The 23,877-nt window shown below is 35.0% G+C and overlaps 1 protein-coding gene across 3 annotated transcripts in view; it reads right to left on the bottom strand.

Annotated features, from left to right (window-relative positions):
* Positions 1-23,877, bottom strand: part of PDE1A (phosphodiesterase 1A, calmodulin-dependent) — a 244,068-nt gene that overhangs the window by 128,106 nt on the left and 92,085 nt on the right. The gene's annotated exons all lie outside the window — the stretch shown is intronic.

Below are 23,877 nucleotides of genomic sequence, written 5' to 3'. Positions count from 1 at the left end.
TAGAGAAGACAGAGAGAGCAAGGAGGAAATGACAGGGAAAAAAAGGGAGGGAGAGGGAGGGAAGAGAGGAAGAGAAAAAGAAAGAGAAAGAAGAAGAAAACTAGCAATCGAAAAATTTTGACATCGGTGCTTTCTATCATCCCTGAACTCAGTTAGTTGCTTTAAATCATATTAACAGGTTTAGGGAGACAAATTCACAGACCTCACTTTAGAATAAGATGTCAACCAAAATAGTAAAAGACTAAACTATACTGAATTGTACTGATGGAAAGCTTTTGAGACTGTCTGAAAGTTTATTTCTTTGGTTAGTAGGATCACTGTGATTTAAATAAGAATGTCACTATTTCATATATATCAAATCATAGCTCCAATTATTAAATTATTTGTACCCTGGTGAAACAACATAGGAAAAATTTGAATGTTTATACAAAATGCCCTTTGGTATTTTCTGACATTGAAGTACCCAAATTAAAAAAAAAAAAAAGTACAATGTAGCATTACTTTCAAATAAAATTAAATGTCCAATAACCACACAAGATACTTTTTTGCAAAAAAAGGCTGTAAGAGTCTTTAACATATTCTACACTATGAGCTTTTCAAAAACATTTAGCATTTGAATATGTAATCAGCACTTAAGTAGACCATGAAGATTACCCTTTTCCAGAGAGCCTCACAATAAAAATGTTTTATTCAAAGTCTAAATAATGTAATCCCTAAGAAGAAGACATCATTACAATGTCCATGTTGTATTTTAGTTACTAAACTGATGTGGATAGAATATGGAAGAAACTAGCTTTTTAATTCTTTTAAATCTAAGTCATGTTAGATACCTGAGTTAACTTTAATAAAGTGGGCTTTATACATTTTAAAGACAGATCCACTGAATTAAGCACATACCTCAAAGAAATAAATTAGGGGCCTCCCTGGTGAACCAAAACGTTTAAGTCACAGCACTATGAAGCTATCTGCAGTCACAGTAGTACGAGATCAACCCCAGGCCTGGCTGGTGACTCACATGGTGCAACATTACTCTCCTGCCTCACCCACTGCTCCCCTCAGCTGTGTATTTCTGTCAATCTGCTTGTTATGCTCCCTACTCTGTCTCTGGAATCCTCTCCCCCCCTGCACCTCTGGCCTGTACCCCAGGTCTTGTATGCACAAATAAGTACATCTTTTAAAATAAATTAACCCTTATCAGTTGATAAGGGTTTCAAGCAGTATGGTCCAAGATAGCATTCAGTCCCACTGATGCCTGGGTTCCAGGCCTGTTTATCAAGGGAGAGAGGGTGTGACAGACAGAGGCACTGCTTGCACTGCTAAGCAGTCCTGCAGTTCTAGCCTCTCCTGCAGACATGTATGACTTGCCTCTCAGCCATCTCTTAGCTTCCTTCCCTTTCCTTCAACTGCTTAAATTTTGTGTTAGGTGTATACGACTCCACTCTTCCATTACTTTTGCAAGGGCAGAGCAATTGTTGTCACTTAGGCAAATTCTTTCCTTCTTCCTGGTGGCTTATGTTCAGGGAAGCTATGTGCTGCTTGACCCTGATATTCCTTTCAGACTCATTTCCCTCACCTCCCTTCAAGGAACACCTTACCAATCACCATTTCTTACATCTACATTGTAGACCATACCCCAATCCTTTGCATTTGCCCTTTCATCTATATGCATTCTAGAGTCTTAATGTGCTTCCAAGTAACATTTTTGAAGTTTGCTTTGACACATTAAATCAAGATTAATCTCTCCCCTTTTATGCTATTCTACAGCAATGTTTTCATTCCTTGTAACATTTCTTTCCTTTTTTAAAGTTTTTTTTTTTTTTTAATTAAAGCATACAAGAACTGGGGTATAGGCTAGAGGTACCAGAGGTTCAAAGACAAAATGCAGAGCATGAGTAGGTGGATCTACTGAAATACAGGCTGCAGAGGGGCGCATTGGGGGAGACAGGAGAGGTCTGCTGTGCTATGTGGGTCAGCTCCTTCGCTAGGGGATTCAACTCAGGCTTTAATGGCTGGTGATAACTTACTAGTGGAAAACTAACTCCTGTGCCTCCAGAGCGGCCTCATCTTCATTTCTTAATCACCATGTTTTTTCATGGAAGATTCTCTCTGTGCTTTCTGTAGCACTTTGTTTAGATTTATGTCATACTACTTATTACACCATATTATAGTGTCTCCACATCTGTATTTTGTTGTTTTCCTATTACACTATGAGCTTCTTGGCAGCAGGAATACACAATTAGTAGAGAGCTTTTATTGTGGGTGTACCAAGTGCCAGGCATGATTCTAAGCATTTGGCACGCATAAATCCATTTGATTCTCCTAACATGTCCAAGAGGCTGGACGATTAGCTCCCCAAGGTAAAAAAAAAAAAAAAAAGGAAATTGAGACAGAGTGAAATTAAGTAATTTCTTCAAGGCATTGTTTCTTGCTATTGAAGAAAAAGTTTTCAAACTCAGGTCATCTGACCTCATTACCCATTCAAGACACTGCCTTTGTTCTTTGTTCTCTTCTCTTTTTCTCTCTCTCAACTTTTCAGTGCCTACTAGTTTCTAAACTTTAGCTCTGCAAGCTTTTAAGCAAATTAATTATCTGTTTGTACATGGATGAGTAGGTTTTGGGGAAAGGTAGGCACAGCATCTTCCCAAACAAACTCTTTAAACATTTCATAAATCTAAGTTAAATTATACATAAACAGTTCTGTTTCCTTAGTTTGATGATAACCAGAATCCACTTGAAGTAAAATTTAAGTATTTTTTTCAGAGCACACAAACTCATTTAATTGATATTTTTAAGACAAACCAAAATGAGCTCGTTAAAACTTGTAATAAATAATGTAATAAACCCCTCCATCCTATACTTGAGAGGTTTTATTGAGTTTCTTTATAGCATGAGACAGCTTTTAGAGATGACAAATTTACAAGCTTTCAACTGACTTGTCCATGATGAATGTAAATGACATTTTCAGTTTCAAAATGGTTTCTGGGTATAAGGATTCCGCTGCCTAAGTTTAATATCTGTTTTAATACATTTCTTCAGTGTGAAACATCATTTTCATGCATCAGAAAAAATATTGATGTCATTTTAATGAAACCTTTTTTTTTTTTGGATTTGACATCCATGTCCGTATAGTAATTAAGTAGCACATATCTGAATGGGATCGTTATGTCATAGATAGCATTATGCTACTGAGAGTAAAGCTCCCAGCTGTCAAGAAAAGTAACAGGGAAAAGGTTACAGAAGGCATTTTCCCATGAGCTTTGATTCCTGCATTCATAAACCTTCCTGTCTAAGGAAACTTGATGGTCATGACACACCAAAAATTCCCCAGGAAAGGAGCACAGGCCTAACCTGACATGGTCGAGCAATAGCATATTTATTTCGGTTTGTTTTGTGAAGATGGCCTCAGGATTTTTGCAAAGCTCAAGTCCTGAATTCCTACATTCTATGCTATTTTCAAAATAGAATCCAAATACCACAAAGGAAATGGTACAGAAGTTTCAATGCAGCATCCTTTCTTGCAGAAATTACCATGTGAAGTTTCCAGGTTCAAAATGCATGACTTGGGCTCCCTGTCCTTCCTGATTATATTGACTCCAGACACCAACTTTGACACTGTTTGGGAACACTTAACATAGACACCACTTCTGGAGAAGACATGATGAATTACTGTAACATTTCCTAGTACACATTTGTTTGGGATTAATCTGAGATTCATTATCTGATGTGGAAGAATTGTTGTTTTTTATATGTTTGAAAATATTAACTTCTTTATCATGAACTTTTGAATTTGTATAATCCCCATCCATCATTCACAGAGAATGAGGCAACAGGATTTGGCAGATGTCCCAGTTTTATCTAACTTGCTTAGAAGCTAACTATAGAAAACTTTGTAAAGCACTGTGGGGGAAGCTGAAAAACTGCACTAGAATCCTCCAAGTTGTAATACCAAACATAGGGATAGAATGACCAATTACTTGTATTGTTTGCCTCAGTGGTTGATTTAACCATTAGGTAGGTGTATATGGTAGGCACAATACTTAGGGCCTATGATATGTTCAGAGATTCATTCAAGGAAGTACATTAATATCAATTTACTTTAAAAATGAAGAAAAATGAATTAAAAGCAATATCATAATGAATCCTACCCACATATATTCTTTTTTTTTTTTTCCTATAGTGAAAGGAAACTGTCAAGCTAATTGCCTATGGCCAAGAAAATCATAAAGTTGCTCTAAACTTCATTGATCTTTTTGCTGGAAGAGTGGATTCTTTGACAAACTTCAAAATATTATTGTGGTTCTCAGTGCAGGAAACACAGGCTAGTCAACAAGCCCTAAATCCACAAATTATGAGTTTTGTCAAACAGTTTCTTTATAAACTATTTCTGTAAACAATAATAATAATAATAATTTATGTTTTGGTACTCTTTTAGATATGTCTCGAGCATTTCTTCAGTTAGATGTAGGGTTCAATAGGAACAGGCAATGAATTAGACATTAAAGGCATTTAAAGCAATGACAACAGCATTAACCATAGTATGGTTTTATAAGGAGGGATTAGAAAGAAGTGTCTCTTAGAGATGAACAATGGCCTCACTAAAGGATGTTTATCACACCAAACTAGAGACATAAGATTTTAGAGGCTTAGAGCTCTAATAAATATATGCAATGGGACCTTTGAATTAAAATTATATAATACACACATCTCATGCGTTTTAAGTTTTGAGGAGAGAGAGGTTAAGAGTACCTATTCTATATAAAAATAAACACAGATAATTACTTTGGCAAATGATCATGTGAGGTTTTATATTTGCTAACAACTTGATTTCTATCTTAATAAACAACATATTAATCACACTAATATTAATAAACTACAGTAGTTGTACTTCAATATGTGTGAATTTCATCAGTCTTAAATTTTATAACAAGGAGGCAAGCTTGGAGAAAATATTTCTGATGCAACAAGTGAAATGACTAAGAAGTCAACATACTTCTAGAATCAAGGGGTGCATTTTATAGACTTGTATGGTATTAGCCAATATTGAATCTATGACAGTGTTTGTGAAAAGCTAGAAATACTACTTGGTTATTCAGAAGTCAGGAGTTGTGTTCTGATATTCATTAACTCTCTAAACAACTTGAGAATCTTTTCCTCCATTACTTACAGCACCTCCCCCTCTTCCTATTTGGACTATTGTCACAGACCATTAATCTTGTCTTGTTCCTCTCTTCCAAAGTTATCTCTTCAATTGCAAACATGATCTTGCTATCTTCTTTAAGCACTCTTCATCAATTTCAGAATAAGCTCTAATTTTCATTTCATAGCATGAAATCATTTATAACTAGATTTGTCTGTCCTATTTCCTGATAATTCTCTATGCAGATTTCACATCTGCTTTCCCTTTTATGCCTTCATTGATGGTATTTCTTCTATCTACAACTATGTTTCTCTTAACCTTATCCTACCCTTCTCTCACCTCCATTAATTTTTGTTTAATCTTCATCTTTTTATAAAATTTTCCTGTACAGAGTCACTCCTCCACTATCTCCAAAGCATTCCCTTTTAAAAGAGTTTTCATGGCCCTTCCTGGTGGTGCAGTAGGTTAAAGCACAGCACTAAGAAGCTAAAGCCACTTGCACATGAGTTCCATCCCCGGCCCCAGAGGTGATCCACATGGACCAGCAGATCTCTCCTGACCCACCTGCTACTCCCCTCAGCAGTGTATTTCATCAATCTGCCTGTTCTGCTCCCCACTCTGTCTCTGGTGAGTCCTCTCACTGCCCCTGCACCTCTGGCCTGTACCCCAGTTCTGTATGCATAAATAAGTAAATATTTAAAAAAAAATTTTCACATTGTATTTTAACTCAAGTTTTACTTTTCTATCTACTCTGCCAGGTTGAATTATCTCAGCAAAATAGTTTATAACACTAGCTGTTAGAACCACTAAGTAATAATTGATATAGTCACTATGATCTTGGACAACTTAATCTATTTTCATCTACCAAGATACCATGAGACCTGATACTCTGCAAATTCTTATGTCTAGTATTTTTATAGGGTCAGATCTCTATACTGTAGGGTTGAGAACAACAGTCCATATATTTTCTTCAATTATTATAGAAGTTTTCTTTTCAATCCCCAACAATGTTATAACAACTGTGGAATTATTCATCAAATCCAAATACTGAACAGCAGAAATAACCTTAGCATTAATGTTTTTCAGATTCTCTTATTTTGTCAAATAAGTATTTACAAAATAGTAAAAGTGGAAATCATAACTACTCAAAATGGATCTAAAATGAAGCTTTCTGGTTTTTCACCCTTGTTTTTTTCTCCTAACCATCTACTTCTGGGCCAGCAATATGTGAACATTAAGAACATTCAGTTCTGCTACATAGAAGAAAAGAAAAAATGGGATGGATGAAACTCACCAGACTTATTAAATACAGATAGTAAGCAAGAGGTTTATAAAAATAAGTAAAGTTCCTACGATGTTTAAATGTAGGTAGAAAGTAAATTGGTAACTTTATGTATCTTCCTTCAGTAAATCACCTTGTTTAGTGCAACTAGTAATCACATCAGTGATTCACATACAGTGATTACATTCAGTAAGAGGGATGTGGGGTAGAAAGGAGAAGGAAAGAGATGGCCAGAAGGAGAGAGAGGGTATAAAAACCTTACGTAATACAACAGTTGAGTAGGAAGGGCCTTTCCAATCTACTTATATACTCAATCCCAAACATGTTACTCTAGCTTATCTCTTTCCCCTTGTGTCTTACTGAATGCTTCCCTTGGTTCTATAAACTATGCAATTTAAGCACCTTAGGTGTATACCTATAAATCTTTATACCCTTGAATTCTGGGAATGTCTGCTAATTAACACATTTTGACATTACTACTACTTCAATGTTATTTCCCTCATGAGATGGAGAGCCAAGATGGTTAACTGTTTGGAAAACAGTTTCAGTGCAAAATTGCCAATTAATAAACATCAGTCTACTTATGTAAGTCTTTCATTAATCTCAACCACTATCAATCATTGGCTGATCTAACATGGCTTTTATAGCATTCCCAGACTGTATCAGAACACTGTTTTTAAAAAAGGAAACTCTGGATTCTTTTCTAGGAATCTTATCCCTTACAGGAAGTGCTAGTATAAAGCTCTGACATTTAGTGACAGCTTGGCATCAAAATACAGCCAACTTTTCTCTCAGCTCTCCACACCGGCCCTCTGAATTATATACCTTGGCATTCCTTTAAGGTAGTATTAAATAAATAAATATTTTAATTCTTCCTAATTAGTAACAATAAAAAAATTTTAAGTGAAACAATTGCAGTTATGTATTTGTGTTTCTATATGTATATATGTTGCTTTAAATACTCTAAAACACTTTTCATCAATAGGTTTTCAGTAGCTGGTTCAGGATTTACAATGTTGCTATTGGTTCTTTAAACAATCCCTTGCACTCTCAGACTTGTGACTTACAGAAAGTTCTTCCTAATTTTGTGTAACAATCTGTATTACTACAATTTATAAATAGGATGTTTATACGCTTTGCTATGCAAACCAGAATACTTTTAAAAGTGAAATAGGATGTTCTTATGAGAATATAATTGTGAGAAAACAGCAGATATAAGGATCACCCTAAGAATATATATGATTCTTCCTTTGTAAGTCATCTTTTACAATAAATGACAATTTTTACTATAGCTCATTTTTCCTGCCTTCACAAAATTAAGCAGAACACCACTTCCTTAGATCATTCCACTGCTGGCATGACATTAAACCCTATTTTCATAACTTAGTTTAGAATAACATATATTATTACAGAGCAAAATTAATCAAATTAAACTGGATAGTCTTCTCAGTCACAAAATGGACAAATTATAAAACTCATTGCAATGCATGTCCAGAATTTTTGGTTGTAAACAACTGACTCCTAATGCACTCTGTCTTTCCTCTCCTTCCCCCTAAATTCTTGTCCTTAACTCACCTCTCTTACTAGTGTTTGGACCTACAAGGACATAATAATGTTCAGGTTTACCTTTGATTCTCATCATTGAAAATGTGGTGATCTGTACTTGGTGCCGTATGATTAAATATAGATACATATATCTAACTTGCTAACAGCCCAGTATAGAAATCTATTCCTCATTTTATATTCTCTATGTAATAGAGTTTCCCTTTCAAACCAGGAGTTGAAAGAGTACATGGAACTTAGAGTTCTGTGCTCAGTAGATACTGCATAAACCAGTGGTTGTCACTTCTTCTATTTACTATACTAGTCTTAGGTATGCTGCCAACTGTTGAGAGATGCTAAAGTGGCTGCAATGTGCTGGAATTTACCTCCTAAGTCCTAAGAGATGGCAATAAACAGTTACATTCAGTGGTGCACTTTTGAAGGGTGATGACATGAATTCTGTGAAATTGTGATTACTTTTATAAAAATAGATACTGTGAGAAATTCCTTTACCAAAGGATTTCAAAAGTTAATCATTCCTTAGGTTTTTAAATGCTATTTTTGACTTTATTTAATCCCTTCAAGGGTGATTCAACTGTTACAATGCTAAAGAGCTTACCTCAAGCATGAAAAGTTTAAAATCCTCTGTGTAAATGTTTATTTGCTGATTGACCAATAGAAGTCAAAAATGGAAAAAGGAGAGAATGAGTGGTGTACTTTCTATGTGCTTTTATGGTAACACATTTCTGTTAGCACTGGATCTAAAATCATCTTGATCCATTAAGCATGATATGTCTGTTTCTTCTCTTAAATTTATCATAAAACCATATAAACTCTAAAAAATGTGTCTATAACTTCAGTACCTCATTATAATTTTCTCACCCATTAACTTAACAATCAATTGTTCTTAAATTTTTTGAATAAATTAGGCATTAATGGGATTTTTAAAGTATGATTACAGTGAAGAATATGGACAATACAAAATTAGAAGTTCATTTCACATGAAGTCAATCTGTTTACATGAAGCTTTATTTTGGGACATTATCTTTCCCTTTAATAGAACATCATTTCCTCTGAGTCCATGGGTTACTATGGTATCCTGCTTATATTTGCCTCTGCTAACGTTGCATTAGTGTTCGGTTGTGAAACTGTTTTGACTAGTAGACTTGGCAGTAGTGGCGAGTGTGAGACAAAAGAGCAGTTCCTTGAGCAATCAAACCAGCACAGAAATAAACTGAGTAAGGCATCATTGTCACTAGCTCATGTTAAGTCATTTCAGACTTTACTACTGTGATAAGATATAAAACAACAAAGCACTAGAAGCAGTGAAAGCAAATTACAGGTACTTACTGACCATCTTTATACCAAATTATCATTGGTTACTATGACAAAAAGTAACCTGCTCTTTTGGTCAAAAATACTTCATGTCTTTCAAAATTGGCAAGTGAAAAATAGACAATCTTTTTTATTGTTCCTCTGGTAAGCAAATCACATAGACAAAAATAAAAAAAAAAATATGTATACCAGCTAAGTTTAAGTAATAAGGCTCTTTAAGGTAAAGACCATCTACTTACTAATTTATTGCTAAACCTTCTGCATATCTTGCCTCGTGTGAGTAGAAATAAAAGTAAATAATTTGCGTTTTTGTTTACAAGGACATGATAGACATGACATGAGGCAAGTGAAAATTTTGCTCAACGTGGTTCCTCCAAGCCTATTAACTCCCTGTATTTCTGATTCAAATCTGTTAATATTTTAGAAACTGCATAAACATTGGGAACAATGCTCTAATAAATTTTCTTTGCAATAGTAAGATTTTATGTATATTTTGATTGAGGCGATAAAATGGTGAATGGTACCACACCACACCAATCAGTTAAAAATAAAAAGATCAGGGCCCTCCCTCAGGGCCCAGCAGGTTAAAGCACAGCACTATGAAGCTAAAGCCACTTCAGCATGAGTTCAAATCCCGCAGCCCTGAAGGTGATCCCACATGGTGTGGCAGACCTCTCCTGACTCGCCCTCTGCTCCCCTCAGCAGTGTGTTTCATCAATCTGCCTGTTTTGCTCCCCACTCTGTCTCTGGTGAATCCTCTCACCACCCCTGCACCTCTGGCCTGTACTCCCGTTCTGTATGCATAAATAAATAAATCTTTAAAAATAAATAAATAAAAAGATAATTTTACCATTTGAGACAGCACAGCTAGAACTAGACGGGATTATGCTAAGTGAAATAAGTTAAAAGGAAAAAGATAAATATCAGATAGTGTCATTTTTATGTAAATATAGAAAAATAAAACAAAGGGTCAGATGAAACCGAACATTACTAAATTTAATAAATTTTAAATTCTAGTGGTAAGAAACTGTTTTCCCAGTGAAGCATGTGAAGTGGAACAAAAGAACTTCCTTGCATCCTGGGTACCTAGTTGCTTGATAAGAGTCCTGAGATTTATTTAGCAAAGTCAGTTTCAAGACTGAAACTAAATGTGGTAGAGGTAATAACATTTCTGGATTAGGGTGGGTTTTTTAAATTCACTTATTCTTTAATCCCTTAGAAGTCAATTTAAAAATAAAATCATACTTTGCCATGTATAAATAAGGAAGGTATCATCATATACAATAAGGAAGGTAAACTTAGAAATATCTGTCTCTGGGCCCTCCCTGGTGGCACAGCGGGTTAAAGCACAGCACTAAGAAGCTAAAGCCACTTCCCTGCCTGCCCCGGAGGTGACCACATGGCCGGCAGACCCCTCCTGACCCACCTCAGCCGTGTACTTCGTCAATCTGCCTGTTCTGCTCCCCACTCTGTCTCTGGTGAATCCTCTCACCCTCCGCATCTCTGGCTTGTACCCCAGTTCTATATAAATAAATAAATAAATCTTTTAAAAAATCTGTCTCATCTTTTTTTCTTTTTATTATGGAAAATTTGAAAAACATACAAATACAAGCAATCAATATAACAGTCACCTGTGTACCTACCACTCATCTATAATAATTTAATAACATATCATTGGCTAGACTTTTTTTTATTCTAGGTCCACCTCAGCTTTATCTACAAATCTACTCAAAAGCAAATCTCATACCTAATATCTATCTGTTTATTCTTCAGTATGTATCATTAACAGGTAGGTAGCACTTCTTTTCAAACCATCAGTATTTTGTTCAAATTTTATTATTTTCTCATATTTTTTCCAGTTTGTTGATTAAATCAATAATACTCCCACCCCTCAACTTCTAAAAGCACCCAGACATAGTTCCTATGTCAACTAAGTCATTTGTAATCTGCAGTAGCCTCCTCTCACCACTCCTCTTTATCCATGTCATTTCCATGTTAAAAAAAAAATGTCATTTATCAGAAAAGTTCCCACATTTCAGATCTGACTGATTTTCTCCTTCTTATCCCCATTATCACCTCTTTTGCACAGAAGACCATACCGGAGCTGAGAAATATGAAATGGTTCATCAGTCAGGGTATAGTTAAACCATGGAGGCCTAAGACAACTCAGATTCTCTGCCCTTGGACCTATGGCCCCAATGGCAGCATGGGCAAGGGAAATGAGAAGTTTTCGACTCAGATATCACACTTTGGCCCTCACATACTAACTCATGACATTAGAGCAATTCCATGGTGTGATAAAGACTAAGGCTACCCTGCAGTAATAAAAAGTAAAAATGATGAGTTTAAATTAAGTGCAATGGTAAATGAAAGATTAGGGAAGAATTCATTAACTGAAATGAAGTTAACAGGCAGGAATCTTTAGAGAGAAGTTCCTGCCTTTCCTTTCAGCTAAAAGGAAAATACTATTTGATTAACAAGGTAAACTTTGAGATAGAGATGGCTGAAGTTAATACATTCCTCTTCTGATAGAGTCTTGTTTCTTGAAAGTATGATAATGGACAGGTTGCTGAATGCCAGGTTGAAATTTTGAGGAAAATTATGAAGATTTACATGAGCAGATAAGATAATGTGAAAGAAACTATCAGGAATCAAAAAAGCATGACTATGATTGTCAAGTGTCGTTAAGGATGACTGGCAAACAATGTCAGGCAATCTTTCTGGAACACTTTGATTCTCTCTTCCTATCCCATATTTGATACACTTGTGGCAGGAGCAGACACAGAGAAAGCTGATGATTGAGCTGAGATCAGACAAGACAGGACTCAATAAGTGTAACAAGATTATTGTTACTGGTGAGGGATTAAAACAAATTCCAACAAAGGGTAAGAAGAGAATGAAAGTCAAGAGAGGATGATACACTGGAAAGAACTGTGATCAGTTCTGTAACATTAGGGTATTACAGAAGGAGAGGAAGAAATTGTGATCAGTAAGGGGGTTTTCAAAACCCAAGTCCTCAGAGATAGGTCCACAGAAGTATGCAGCTGAAATAGAAGTCACTGGAATAGAGAAGATTAAGAAACTGTTGAAAAGATTGCCATTGAGATTTCTGAAATTAAGATTTTTTTAGGAGCCTTTAGCTCCCTTCCAACAAAGGCCAAGTAAAGAAGAGAAAAAAAAAGCTGCAGAAATGTCCTTTAAGATGTAACAAGAGGTGGAAAAGAGAAGAAAATGATTCACAGGGGATGAATTAACATTTCTGAGAAAAACAAAAGAACTTCCAGAGGTACAAGCCAGGCAAAAAGTCTGTCTATCCAAAGTAACAGCTGCATAGAATCACAATTCAATGTCACTTGATTCTAAATTCATTGAATAGTACTAGACCAACAGTTCCAAAAAGAGACTATGGAAAAAGTGTAGTTATAAAATATGCATTATAAACATTTCTTAAATATAGATTTCTTCCATATTAAATTATACTTTTAATACCTACAGGCATCAGTGCCTATTTAAGATCAAGATCCAGTCAAATTTGTTTTGTTAAGAGAAGAAACCCAGAAGAAACTTAAATCAGTATTTTATTTGCAATGTTATTTTTAAATACGGTCATCAGGTCTCTTATGAAGAAAATTTGTGTGATAAAAGGTTTATTATTAACAGGACTAAGCCAGCTGAGCAGAATGAAAGGATTGCACAGAGACACGATGCCAATAACTGCAAATGAAAACAACTCCCACTCCCCACAGTGTCTCTACAGACACTAATATAGTGATGATGTGAAAACAGAGATGACAACCATTTAAATAGGTAATACTGTCATGTGCCAGCATCACAGCAGCTTCTCAAGGGCAAAGGAGGGAGTAAACCAGGGCCAGGCAGTAAGGGACAGCAGAAACATGCTTTACTCCAGGGTCTGGTTGTGGAGAGTGAGATGGAATAATGTTTCAGATCATAGGGTACAATACCAAAGTCCCAGAGCCAAATTCAGAAGCTGTTGATACTGGAGACCCAATCTGAGTTCAGACTGACCATAGAGAAATTCAGGAAGCTGCTCCCTGCTCAGAACTAAGGCAAATCAATGGTTATACCTAGGAGCACCCCAAAAGGGAGAAAACGTGCAAACCTGGAAGCACCCCCAAAGGGAGAAAATACACAAATACCAAATGGAGACATCAAACAAGATTCCATTTCCTGGACAGAGAAATTGGGCAAAGCACCCAGAAGAAGAAATATAAGGATAGGGATTGAGGGTGAAACAGTATACAGGAGTCTACTTATTACTAATGGAAGGGGACTAAACGAAAGTCCAGTTCTTTAGACAAGAGCATCATGTAGTGACAAGGAAGATTCTTTGAGACCTGGCAGTTGAATAACATCATCAAATGCCAGTTCTCTCCTGTGGATGTCAGGGAAAAAGGAAAAAGGTCTCACAGGAGCCTAGGTGATTTATTTGACTCATGTATTGTGAATTTTAGAACTGAGTACTAAACACTGCATTGTAGCAGTAACAAATAACCAATTTCTACCTGCTTTGAGGGGGTGGGCTTAGCATGGCCTCATCTACATATGGGTTTTGTTCAGAGAGCAATTTCCAATTTTAATTTACTTTTTTAAGATTTGTTTATCTATGCATACAAGAACTGGGCTACAGGCCAGAGATGCGGGAAGTGAGAGGATTTGCCAGAGACATAATGGGGAGCAGAATAGGCAGAACCACTGAAATACACTACTGAGGGAAGCAAAGGGTGAAACAGGAGAGGTCTGCTGCTCCATGTGGGTCTCCTCCCTGACTGGGTATCGAACCTGTGCCATAGTGGTCATGGGTAGGTTCACAGTGCTTCAGTCTAACCTTCTGTGCTACCAGTGAGGCCCCCAATTTCCTATTTTAATAAAATGGTGGAAAGAAAAACCAAATGACAAGAAATTGATAAAGGAGGGAAGAGGAGAAGAGATGCACCAACAGTTAAATTACCTTTTTCACAATCTATTAGTAGTCATGCTCTTCATCTGAGAAACCTAACAAATTTAACCACTGGGTTATCATTTGGTTATGGTCAGATTATAAACATGAATTATAAGGAAAATTCTAAAACTGTGAGTAGAACATGGTTTTAAAATGATCACCTAGATGACCCATAATATTAAGGCTTTGTGCAGATTTTCCTAAAGGGAAAACTCCAATTTTCTCAAAGAACTAGTGAAACCAATAGCAATAATGATAGTATTTATTTCAAAAAAATAAACATTTCATAAAAGGGAATATTGAAATCATCAATAAGTGTATATAAAAAAGAGCTGAATGTATTGTAACTATTAGAGAAATACAAATTAAATCTGATGAGTTACCACTTTGAACTCACTATAATAGGATAAAATTTTCTTGTCAAGAGTTGACAAGAAGCAAGAGAATTCTCCTGGTGAGAATTACTCTCTTGGTAAGAGTAAAAAAAATATTATCATTTTGAAATTCATGTTGTCAATTTCTCATGAAGTTAAATATACAACCTCTTTATGTCCAGTAATTCCACTCATTGACATTTATCCAAAAGAAATGAAAAATGTTTCCACAAAAAGACTTGTATAAGAATGTTCATAATAGCTTTATTCGCAGTCATCCTCAAGTGGAAATAACTAACACATCAATGACTGGAATACTACTATAAATTGTAGTATTTTTTATACAATAAAATACTGTTCAAAATTTTTAAAAACCAAGTACTAATATATAGACAATGTGGATGAATCTCAAAAGTGATATGTTGAACTAAAATACAGATAGAAAAGAGTGCATAGGAGGGTGGCAATACTGAGGGGGATCCTAACTTCCAAAGTACCATCAATAATGTAAGCCAATGTTACCCCAATTAAAAAAGGAAAAAAAAACCAAAACCAAAGAATGTATAATTAAGAGGTCATTTATATAGAGTTCAAGGACAGGCAGAACTAAAGCACAATCACAGTGAATTAGAATAAAACTTGCCTTGTGTAATACGAGGTGTCAATACTATCTAGGCCATTAGAATACTTTTTAAAGAGATGGAAATATTCAATATTTTAATGGAAGTTATATTTCATTGGATAATTAATATTTATTATATAGTTTACTCCATATAAATTATATCTTAGTAAAAAATGAAGTTGGATAAACTCATTTCTAGAAGTTCCTTCCTCTACCAATATTTTTGTGAAGATTGTAATAATTTTCCAATGAAAATAATTGTGGAAGTTACTCAATATACTATACACAGTCATTTACATGTTACTATTACAAGATCATTACCCTATTTAAAAAAAATTTATTTGTTTATGCTTATAGAACTGGGGTACAGGCCAGAGGTGTGGTGGGTGAGAGGACTCACCAGAGACAGAGTGGGGAGCAGAGTAGGCAGACTGACAAAGTACACTGCTGAGGGGAGCAGAGGGAGGGTCTGAAGAGGTCTGCCATGCCATATGGGTCAGCTCCCTGGCCAGGGATCGAACTCATGCTGCAGTGGCTTCGGAGACCTTCATAATGCGGTACTTCAACCCACTGCGCCATCAGGGAGAGCACAGTCATTACCATTTTACAGAGCTTTATCTATCAAAACTGAGTAGTTTCTACTCTGAATATAGTATTTGATGAGACTTTAACATGTCCCATAAATGCAAAAGTTGAATTTTACTTTTGGCATAATTTCTAGCTTGTTTTCTATAACTATTAAGTCATTAGTAACTAGAAAAATCATTTTGTTTAAATCCCATTGATCACTAAATTAATAATTTAAATAAAATCTGTTCTTTTGTAATAGTGTGAAGATCACTTTTTGAAACCTACTTAGTCTTAAAGATAAATCTCACATGCTACATTAACATCAATTTGTCTTAATTATCTTTCACTTAGTGATATAAGTCAAACATGGTGAATCACAACCCTCTCAAAAGAAAAACTCCATCCAACCATTACTTAAATAGATGCTTCCTACCAAATGATTTAAGCAGACAGACTAAAGGCATAATTACAATTTTCTAAAATGAATTTAATAAAGCAGTTATAAATATCCTGAAAGGTTAAAAATCAGATATAAGACCAATTCCTTCTTGCTCCATTCTATCCTGGTGCAAATTACAGATAAGAGTCTTTCCCAAGTGAAACTGTGTGAATACAAAGCTACTGAGAGAGATCATGAGAGCTCATAGCCCTTGCTGACATGCCCGCTAAGATCCTTTCCTTCAATCTCAGAAACTACACAATCCCAGCTGTTCAAATGTCTGACAGAAATAAGGGCTTGGAAGGGTTCCATCTGGCTGAACTTTAACGGCAAAAACAGGAACAAAGCAATGCTCACAGGCAAGGATTTTGCAAGACTAAATAAATCTGCAAATGGAGGAAATAAAATGCAGCATTCAGTAAAGGTTATGTGGAAAGAAATGTACAGTAACATAATATAAGGGTTTAAGCATAAAGTATCAACAAGACTATTCTCACTTAAAGACAAAGATGGATATCTATTATGTGTAATGTATCTTTTTTCCCAAAAAAACAGGTATTTTTCAGGATCATCTTACTTAGTCTGAAGGGGTACATGTGGAATCTGTCAGAACCATTCACGATGATCCAGAGACTTTAATGTGAACCTAAATTTGAAACAACTTATAGGAAAGCTGGAGATTCAGAATCACCATCATTAAGACACACTAAATATTACAGACAAAATCCACCAAAACCTAATCCATTTTCCTTCAATCTATTTTTTCTCTTCCTTCACCCTTTCCTTTCTCTTCTCCTTCTTGCACCTTGCTATATTATGCCCTTCTGGCTTTAGACATATTCTCTCTGATTTCCTTCTCAACATAAATTCATCTTCAAAGACTTGGCTTCTCTTAAAATTTCTGGGGTTTGGTTCTCTCTAGTGGTGCAGGGGTTAATGTCTCAGTGCTATCAAGTTAATCACCAGCCACTGTGGATATCTCTGTCACAGAGTTGGATATCTCCATCAGGGAGCTAACCTACATACTGTGGCAGGCCTTGTCTGTCTTGCCCACTGCTCCCCTCAGCAGTGTATTTCAATGGAGCTGCTCCCCACTCTGACTTTGGTGAATATCTCATCCTTCTGTACCTCTGGCCTACACCCCAGGTCTTCTATGCAAAAAATAAGTAAATTTTTTTTTTTTAAATAAAAGCCAGATTCACTGAGTAGTTAACACTGTATGTTTCAAAAGGTAGTTGGTAGAAACATCCTCATCCTACCCCTATTGCAACAAAGTGCCAATGTCTTTTTTTCCCCTTTTTATATCACTCAGGATCACACATAGTCTTATATTAGAGTAACATATATAGCAAGTCTTGTCTCTCCTAGTGGATAGATAGCAAATTCTTTACAGATCATGGATGAATTTTAGCTCATCTTTGTATTTCCCCCCACAGCTAGTATAGTGCCTTCAACAAAAAGGATATTCAGGGCCTACTTGATTGAATGGGTGCTAGGCAAATGTCAAAGAAGCACTTAAATCACTTACAACTTGTTTAATTTAATATGCATGGAACAAAAAAAAATAGTATATTAGTAAGATTTCAGAAAAGTATGCTTTCCAAAGACGTTTACGTGAAAATATAAACTTCTGGGCTCTGCTGAACTCAGAATGATTGGGTGGTTTAGACTGATGAGGCAAGAAGGACATTATTTGACATTGAAAAAGTAACAAAAATGAAAAAAAAGCTAGAGTTGGATGAAGTCTATGAGGAAATTCCTCAGCTACTCTTGAAAAACAGTTTATATTTAAAATGTGCTGTCTTGAATTATGATCATTCAAAAGGAAGACTTTTAATATTCATTATTGTTCATGGAAATGACCATATCCATGAATTGCAATGCAGACTGTCAACCTTAACTGTGCAACCCTGATCTCTTGTGCCACTTAACTCCTATTGACATGAAAACAGAGTTCAATATGGTCATAAGACGCAGCTATAACACCACCAAAGAGATTTAAAGCTTATTCTACATTTTTTATGACAATGACCCATGTTAAATCATTTACTACTGACTGTTTACTTCCACTTTGATTAAAAACTCCTTCACAACCTGACCTTCAATGTGTGTAGGTCAAGTTATTTGGAAAACCCGTATTAAAATATTTTAATTAACTATTATTCTATTTTCACTTAGATTAAACTACATACTTAAATGATTATGACAATTTGTGATTACCGCTCCAAGAGTGACTAGATTGATGATGTAGGTTACAAGTAGCTACTTATCTGTAGAGTCTGTTTTGTTACTCTTGCTGTAAAGGAGGACAATGATAGCTTAAATATTGATAGTATTTTTATTATTGCTTTATTATAGTTCATTCATACAGTTGGTTACATATATTTGACTCAGAAATACTGACCTCTTCCTTTTCAATGGCTGAATTTCAGCCAGAAGTCATATTAACCATTAGTTTTGAGTAAAGTATCAGTCTGAGGTAGCTGTTTCTAAAGCAAAGGAACACCTCTTGACTTATACACTTTATTTCTTGGTTTATTCTACAGGTGATCAATGACTAAATGGACTCAAACTGGAAAATAATTCTAAAGTTTTCATTAGCATGACAAAGTTTTCTCTTGAAAAAGAGTTCTTTTAGTCTACTCTATAGTTAGTAGATTTGGGATATTTAACTGAATATTCATTAGTAGAACACAGTGTTCTCTTTACTGATATGCATAGTTTCTCACAAATTAACAAAGTAAAAGTAAAATGTGCCTTTTTATATGAAATTCTACGAATTTGTCACATGCATATACTCGTGTATCATCATTCAGTATCACACCCACAATACAGAACAGTCCATAAGCCAAAAAATTCCGGTATTGCCCCTTGAATCAAACTCTTCACTACTCCTAATCCCCAAAAACTACTGATATGCTTATAAGTTTATTTTTAATAATTAAATTAATAAATTTATTCTAAAAAGTCAAATATCATTATATACATCTATTTTTATAAATTTATCAGTTAGTATGTTCCCATTCCCCTAACAACTTCATTCCTCTAATCAACATTAATATTTTGGTATATATTCTTTTATAACTTTCTCAATGCTCAATTTATAAAATCACTTATAAGTATACATAAACTTACAAAGTCCCATACTTTTTTTAGTGTAACCTTTCTCATGTAGATGTCATGGTTTCAATTCTAGCAAGCAATTCGTCTTTTATCCATGATTAAATAAAGTGTCCTTGACAAATAGCAGACTGAGCAAATTAAATTTGATTTTTTCTTTTTCTTTCCCAAGTATTGCCTCAAGTTAGTAATCTCCCTGACATGCTGGCAATAGAGCTTCACAGTTTAAAATATACTTCTATAAAGTATGAAGTATTTGTTCCATCCATATTATAATAATTTCTAGACAAATCCTTTAAGAAAATTGCTCCACAGGGTAAGCCTTTGTTCATGGCAGCAGGAAGAGTTTTCAATACATATGTATGCTTGTTGCCTCCCTCCTTTTACATGTTTATTCGCAGGAGACTCCCAATGTCTCTTCAGATGCTGTCACCCTAATTAACCTTCCAGATGACTTTCAAAGGCAACACTCAACAGAGTTTTCCAATTAAGCTACTGAAGGACTAAGTACAGCAGTGTTTTTATTCAAAGGATCTATTGTCCATACAATGGTAGAAGGACAAATCAGGGGGGAAAGCAAGAAAATTGAGGCCAAAACAGCCGGCTAAAGAAGGACCCTCACTGGGATGAACAAAGGTAGGCACTGTCTTGGTTGACCTGCTCTAAACCTGTCACAGAGGATTTTTTCCACAAAACTTAGCAGAGAATTCCACCTTTGCCAAAATGTCAGAACATTTCTAACCTTCAATTTCAGTGGAAAACATTAATGACTCCTACTAGCTTTTATTATTCTATTAATGTTCACATTTTGCTATAAATCCTTACTTATGAATCATAGAAGTACATAAAAAGGCTTTTCCTCTAAGAAAGAATACAAAAATTTAGTTTAAATTTGAGTTATCACTTAGGTTAATAAGAACAAATTCTTTTAAAAATCCATATTATTCAAAGTTTTGAAATGACCTCCGTAAATATAAAATAAGCCACTATCCATGCTACAGGTAAACGGAAACGTCATCCAAGTTGAAAAATGGTACTTAACTTTTTCTCTCATGGATATTTTTTATTCCTAACCCAGGGAGAAGGAAAATCATTATGGAAACATAAAAATTTTTATAATACATAGATAAGTCCCAACATAGAAGACTGACTCATTCTTTGGCTCACAAAATTACACCCCAGAAAGACCTTTCTGTATCAGAAAAAAGAACAGAAGAGCAACCTTCTCTCCCAGCTGCCAACTGTAATCTAACTTGTTCCTAATGGTTCATTTTATAGCCAATTTTTCAAATATTCCATATTCAAATGATAAGTTTAAATATTAACTGGAACACATCATTTTTATTATTCTTGTTATTCAACTTCATATACTAGAACTCACTAGGCCATTTGAGAATGCTTAGTAAATTAACTTATATGTAAGACAAACAACAGTCTCTTTATTTATAAAATTCAAATTCTTTAATTTGAACTTCTAATTCTTCTATCATTTCATCACAGCCTACTTTTTTGACCTCTCATTTGACAGCTTTAGACCAGGAAGGAAAATGGGAATGGTGAATAAAGGAAACCAGAGGTAGACCACAGAGAGGAATTAAATTAAGAGTTAAACATTCTTGGATGGTATCAGGGATTATAGAACTAGAGCTTGATTAGATGATTAGCACTGTTGCAAAAACCAGGCTAGTAGAAGTTATCCCAAAAATCAAAAAAGAAGAAAGAAGGAGTGAGATGATAAAAATCAAGCTTAACAGATGTCAGAAACTTCATGAGAAGGTAGGCCAACTAAAACTAGAACCAGCGTATCTTAAATCTATGGTAGTACTGTTTTCAGGGTATGAATTGCTTCAAAGTCACCTCAGTTCAGTAATTACAAGTGAGAAAAGGTTGGCTGTCTCACAGAACATAATTTCTAGTTAACTTTTATAACTTTGAGCTAAAATGAAATGTGAAGGGTTCGAAATAAAGGGAAAATTCAACATTGCATGATGTAAGTATGGCCCAGGTGGAGTAGCACGATCAGTTTCACCTAAGAGCTCTTTGGCAATGCAGTAACTCATACCCTACCCTGGTCTTACTCATTTTGGATCTGCACTTTATAGGATCTCCATTTGAAATGAATACACATGAAAATCTGAGAAACACTGTACATAGTCTGATTAAACCAATCTTTACTTCACTCACAATAGTCCACTCACCCTCCCTAAAACATCATAGGTGCGTAGTCTACTAGCTGATCATATGCCCATGCATTTCTCCCCACAAAAAAAGCTTAACCCTCCCCCCCTTTCTCTAACTGACCCCTAGACTCCTTCAGGGTGCAAATAACTTCTAACTCTTTCACAAATATTGCCTGAACTCATTCACTAATCAGTGATCCCTCCTCTCAGAAGTCCTTCAGTATCATTTATTGACAGAGACACCTACAAATTTGACATTTCCTGACTTGATATATTATTAATTGAGGATTTAGATATTTTATACTGACTTTAGGAGACAGCATAATTTTGCTGCTTGCAAATGGTTTCTTCATGTAGTATCTGGACTCTATGCAAATTATCCATTAGACTAAAAAACTATTTCTAAAGCTGTACATCTATGTCTTTGACACAGTGTAAATTACAAAATTTGAAGTTCATAGTCAGACAGCTTAGTGAACACTTGAAGAGCAATCAATTAAAAAAAATCTGTCTTGATTTATAAAATCTATTGATTTTTATAATTTGGATTTGTAGTTAGAAATACAAAAATTGAAACAGTTGGTGTCCATCCACTCTGATCTCAAAACTTTTCTAATCTACCTTAATATAAAGCAGTTACCCTATTTTTTAAGAAATATTAAAGATTCAAGTTTATTGTTGAGTCTGGCAACATAGTCCTTTACTACAGTTAACCATCACTTACCTACATAAGGACTTGAAGCTGGCTGAAGGTGTTAGAATACAATACAAAACAGGCTACTTACTATTAGCCTTTTCAATTCTTCACATAGATTCTTAGTGCCCCCCCCACCAAAAGTGTTAAATTAAAAGTAGCATAATTAAAAGATTTATTAGTATTAAATATCTAATGTACTTTTTCAGTCTAAAATATCTTAAGTCAGATTACATACTACAATTTGAGATAACATTGAACTACTCATTCTTATTTTTAGACAGAATATTATAATAACCTTGTACTTTTTATTTCGTGACAGTTTCTTCTCAGGCAGGAACTTAACATTGGCTTTGTATAATATTAACCTGGTTAATTTAGGGAATTTAAATTTAGAGCATAAAACTGATGATTGATGTTCAATTCAAATCAGAAAATGTAGCTACTACAATTAACTGAGTGTGTGTGTGTGTGTGTGTGTATGTGTGTATATATATATATGTGTCTGTAAATATATATATTACATGCTTAACTTTGAATATAAAGTAAAAAAACACAGAGAAAGAAAATCTGACTATTAAATTATTCTTTGCTGGCTACTTCTGAAAAACATGCCCTCTTATATAAGACAAGAAGTGTCCCTTCTCTAGACAGGTGAATGTCAGAACCATAAACTGCTGGAGCAACATCTAAGTAAACTACTAGAAATTCACTCTTAAGTTGTCATTTACTGATATAGGAAAACAAATGTTTGAGCTGAAAGAGTGTTTGAATCTGTATATATCACCCTAGTTCAGTGTTCAATGGTTTATTTTATATAGGTTTTTGATAAAAGGTGATTTAAATCTGTTTGGGTTTCATAGTAATGTCTGTAGGTAGGAAAAGCATTCTCTGGTCATTTATCTGTTTTGGCTTCTGGCAATTACCACCTGTAGCTTTATCTTATCTCCCAGATAAGATATTTAGGAACACTTCTGCTCTCTGTCCACTCTACCTTCTTTTTTTGATAAAATGTTCCATCCCCATGCCTCAGGTAGTTTATAGTGAATTACTAGACTACTAATAGCTGGGGAAGGAAAAATAATGGTAGAAAAAATAACTACTCACTTTTGCTCTGACCCAAGTTTCTTTCTCTGTGACCTGAAGGGTAAGAGTATGATGAATTCACCATCCCTGCCCCCAGGGTTGTTCTGGAACCAGCTCTTGCCAATTCTTGAAAGTTCACTATATTCATGTCTTCTTGACTCTCAGTCCATGATGGAAATATTTACACCAAAGAAAATAACTAATGCCACAAATCAGGGCTTTTAAAATTTCTTTTCATAGAGGCAGTTTGTCAGTATAACCCTTCTTCTAGTGCCATTTAGAAAATAAACTATGCTCTATCAGTGTTAAGAAATTGGGAAGTTCAAATTTCAGCTCACTGCATAACAAAGAAACAGGAAGTTTAGGTTGCTGGGCAGGGACAAATAGAAGTAAAACTAATTGCTTAGTTTTATAATGTTTATAAGTGGAAATAACAGAAAACTGGTTGTTGAGATCTAGATTTGGGTCTAAGTCTCATTTGATGGCTGTTTTCTGGTGGGCAATACTTACCTCTCTAAAATTCACAGAAAGTC

The sequence above is a fragment of the Condylura cristata genome, unplaced genomic scaffold, assembly GCF_000260355.1.
Source record: "Condylura cristata isolate star-nosed mole 26May11 unplaced genomic scaffold, ConCri1.0 scaffold00002, whole genome shotgun sequence".
Lineage (NCBI taxonomy): Eukaryota > Metazoa > Chordata > Mammalia > Eulipotyphla > Talpidae > Condylura > Condylura cristata.
The sequence above is the reverse complement of the archived record's forward strand: the minus strand, read 5'-3'. Positions and strand labels throughout refer to the sequence as shown.